Source organism: Triticum dicoccoides, chromosome 5A, assembly GCF_002162155.2.
Source record: "Triticum dicoccoides isolate Atlit2015 ecotype Zavitan chromosome 5A, WEW_v2.0, whole genome shotgun sequence".
Classification (NCBI taxonomy): Eukaryota; Viridiplantae; Streptophyta; class Magnoliopsida; order Poales; family Poaceae; genus Triticum; species Triticum dicoccoides.
This window is the reverse complement of record NC_041388.1, coordinates 169,773,481-169,778,258: the sequence shown is the minus strand read 5'-3', so window position 1 is coordinate 169,778,258 and position 4,778 is coordinate 169,773,481.

Sequence of the window (4,778 nt, the reverse complement as noted above, 5' to 3'; positions counted from 1 at the left end):
CCGGGGGGGTTAAAATAAAGATGACCCTTGAGTCTGCAGAACCTAAGGGAAAAAGAGGCTAGGTGGCAAATGGTAAAACCAATGTTGGGCATTGCTGGAGGAGTTTTATTCAAGGCGAACTGTCAAGGGGTTCCCATTATAACACAACCGCATAAGGAACGCAAAATCCGGGAACATAACACCGATATGACGGAAACTAGGGCGGCAAGAGTGGAACAAAACACCAGGCATAAGGCCGAGCCTTCCACCCTTTACCAAGTATATAGATGCATTAATTAAATAAGAGATATTGTGATATCCCAACAAAATAACCATGTCCCAAACATGGAACAAGTTGCAATCTTCACCTGCAACTAACAACGCTATAAGAGGGGGGCTGAGCAAAGCGGTAACATAGCCAATCAGCGGTTTGCTAGGTCAAGGTGGGTTAGAGGCTTGGTTTAACAATAGAGGAGGCATGATAAGCAAGTGGTAGGTATCGTAGCATAGGCATAGCAAAAGAGCGAGCAACTAGCAAGCGAAGATAGAAGTGATTTCGAGGGTATGGTCATCTTCCCTAAGATCCCGCAAGGAAGAAGAACGGGTCCATGAAGAAGACAAATGGACGTAGTCGAACGGTTCCTCACAAAGGCGACGTTATCGGAACCAACCCGAAGAAGCAACACCGGAAAGAAGCAAACAACATAGTAAACAACTACTACATAATCATGGCATGATGCACAATCAAGTATGATGCATGTCCGGTTTAAAGAGGCATGGCATGGCATGGAAAAATGCACAAGCAATCCTACAAATTAAGTGGAGCTCAATATGCAACGGGATGCATATTGACGGAACACCACATTCGAGTTACTTAGTTCAATCTCGTTTATGTACCCAACAAGATTAAATGTTGATAGCATGGCAAGAGGGTGAAGCAAAGTAAAACTACCTATCTAGTCAAGTTTAAATGAGGCCGGAAGCAACGAACAACAATTCCGGTAAATCCCCATATGCATATATTAGGTTTGTGCTGTTCTGCCCTAAACCATATTTTATAGTTGTTAAACATGCAAAGAGATGACACCATGTTAAACTAGGCAAAATTCTACCCCATTTACATATAAAGTTTATTAAATTCCGAGTTACGGTTAAATAGTTATGAAATAAATCATTTTAACAAGTTATTTAAGCAAATTAATGCAAACAGCAGTTTGAACATTTTAAACATAGATGAAAATGGCAGATTATGAAAGTAGATAAAATTCTGAGCATTTTACATATATAACATGATTTATTTGGATGCATGGTTCAAAAGTTATTAGCAGTTTAACATAGGGGCAATTCTGTAAATATGCAGTGCACTGGTTAAATAGAAAAAATGTTCAGTGAAAAAAACGTGTCTCGGGCCGAATCTGTCTAGCCCAAACAGCAATAAAAAAAAGGAGGCGCTGGGGAGGCCTCACCCATGGGCTTTGGCCCGGTTCAATGGAAGAAGGCTGGCTGGGTGAGGAGGGGTGCGCTGGGCCGGCAAAGAAGCAAGCTGGGCCTGGCGCTTGCCTTGATTGGTCAACGCGAGCGGACCTGCTCGTTGCTGCTACTCGATGCAGCCGGCGGCGACGGGGATGGAAGCAGAGGCGCGTTACAGGGGCTGGGACCAGTGGGCGCAGCGGATTCGGGCAGTACGAGGGTCGGGGCGCTGGTTCCCGGCGACGAGAAACTCCGGCGATGGCATTGCTCAAAGAAGAAGGCGATGCCCTGTGCGGCAGCGGTTCCCTGTGGAAGAAAAAACAAGGAGGAGACATTCAGAGAAGAAGATAGTAGAGAAGGAGAAACAATCCAGGCACGGCCTTGGCGCTGGTATTGGTCACCGGCGACGGGGTCCTTGCAGGTGCGGGCGGTGGACGGAGAAGCTCCGGCGGTGGCGCTCGCCGGCGCGGTGCTGGAGACAACAGGGGAGTGAGGTAGCAGGCCGGCGTGGAGGAACTCCGGCGGCCATGGCGTCCGGACATGGCGGGGTGACGAAGAGGAGCAGCAGTGGACAGGCATGGCGATGGAGCAGCTTCCGACGGAGCCGCGAGGGAATTGGGCGCGAGATAGGCGAAACGGAAGCAGCAACGGCGGGGCTTGGAGCTTCGAGTGGTTCAGGTGCCCATGGGTCTCCTGTTGACGAACAGAGACAAGGGAGCGATGAAGAGAGAGGGGAAAGCACGTGGAAAGAGGAAGGAGCGTAGGTGAGGGCACAGAGGAGCTCCACTCCTCTGGATCGAAGAGGGAGGAGGAGGCTCTCGATCGAGGCGGCGGGGTTCTCTGGTGGCTTCGAATCGAAGAGCTCGGGATCGAGGCTGCAGCGATTTGGGCGGCGCGCAGAACGAGGGAGGTGGTCGGACATCTGGTTGGTGGGAGGGGATCCCAAGTTAGGCATGAAAGAGGTGGTTGGCTGGCGGCGGCGGGATGGGAATGGGTGTATTGGACCGGTAGGGGCTAGGGTTTAGACTGATATTTATATCAGATGAATTTTGGTTAGGGGCTAACTCGTCCCTCCGATCAAAATCGGACGATCGCGAATAAAATAGCTAGGGAGTCCAATTAACAAAATGGAGACATTTTGTAGACGTTTGGGGATGATCCGGATCCAACGGTGACGACTGCCCGGGTCGGGTTTGGGACAACTTTCGGACGCGTGCGAGGGGAGGTCCGCGTGCTGACGAGAGGGGTTAGTTTGGGCCTGGCGGTAGGTAGTGGACTGTGCAGAAGGGCTTGAGCTGAGAGAAGAGAAGATATGGAGGCCCGGAGACCGAAAACGTTCGACGTTAGACCGACTATAATGTAGCTATAGTTATCCGTTGGGCTATCAAACGAACTCCGAATGCGATGAAACTTGATAGGCGGTCTATCTACACTATAATAAGACCACATGCCAACTTTCATCCCATTCCGAGAACATTTTCTGGCCACTTATAAAATATTATTTCGGACATGCCGCGGGCGCGTGCAAGTGTGGTTGGGCTCAGAATGGACAACGGACGGAACTGGGGAAACCCGGACGGATGCAAGTTTTGAAAACATGATGATGCAATGCGCATGATGACATGACAAGATGCAACACACAAGTGAATGACATGGCAACAACAGCGAATAACTGGACGACACCTGGCGCAACGGTCTCGGGGCGTCACAACACTCCACCACTACGAGAGGATCTCGTCCCGAGATCTAGAATGGCACCGGAGGGAAAACGGAAGAGAAAAAGAAGAGGTAAAACTAAGTTGCTTCTTTGACCAATGATTGAAACCAAAGAACCTTGAAAGGTTGAGCCATTTTGAGAAAAGAAAAACAACGGAGATGAATGAAGTTGAAAACACTCCGGTAGGGAAGGGGATCAAGGAAGACCAAATTCGGGCAGCACTCCAATTGAAAAAAATGATAAGAAACTTTGTAAGATGAAAAGAACTTGAGCAGAGGACAGAACACTCCTGTTAAATGTCTAAGCAAATGAAAAAACATGATCTGTCAAAACAAGAAGATGGGTTGAAAAGAGCAACATCACAATGCCTCTGGATGAAGGAATAAAAGGTAGATCGTCGGAACAAAAGGACGGAGAATAAAACACCATCTTCTAACTCAAATGAGCTTGAAAAACATCTTGAAGAGAAAGGTCGAACAAAATTGTTGAAAAAACCAACAACGAAAGAATAAACTTGAAATGGTCTTAAGGAATACATCTCAAATTATGAGGAGTCAACCTGCCACTCACGGGAAAAAGAATTGGATTGATAAGAACAAGGAGACGAGAAACTATATCACCGGGAGGATAAATGAAGAGCTTGGGTCATTTATGAGCACCATAAATAGCAACAATCCTTAGGGAAGGCTTTAGGTGAAATATAACCCAAGATAACTCCAATGACGAGATTGATGGATTTAAAATATCTCATTCTTGATAACTTGTGAATCATGAAACCCGAAGGGAAATTATCAAGAATGACATAACACCACCTCAAAAGATAAGGTAGAAAGAATTACACTCCGGATTGCAAGATGAAGAAGGCTTGACCTCCTCAAACAAAACATGTGTAGGGCACCATGTTTATTTTAGAGTATAACTTGGCGGATCTTAGCTGCGAGAGAAATCTTGAAGAACAATTGAAGAATGCAAAGTATCCTTGCAACCCATCATGTTGAGCCTTCGTGAGAATTTCAGTAACAAAAGAATGACCAAGCGAAAAGAAAGTTGAAAAGAACTCCGGGAGAAGCCTTGCAGTGATAAGAAGAAGCTTTGTGATGAGATAAAGTGGAAACTTGGAACTCCAGAAGAAAAGATAAAACATCTCGAACCGAGAATGTGATATGATGAACCACTCCGAAAACAAGAAATTGAATTTACTCGATGAAACAAGAATAAGAATTACATTATGCTCATCCTTCACCAATTAAATTGATGACTAGCAAACGGATTTGGCATTCCACTTATTCTTGTTCGGGAAGGATTAAGATAGATATAGCGCCAACTTGGGAATGTTTTCAATGAACCACCGGTAGGACTGAAACAACGGATAAATTAATATGATAAGATGGGAGAGAAATCTTGAACGAACCACCGTAAGAATTAAAAATGAACGAAGTAAAGGGATGAATCACCCGTAAGAATTAAAGAACGAATGAAGATACTTGAGGGAATTGAGATACATGAGAACGAAGAGATCACGAGTTGATTAGAGAATATTGAATGATGCACCGGTATGATTTGGAGAACAATAGTTGAAAGCTGGAATGAATAATTCTGAGATGATGGGCTC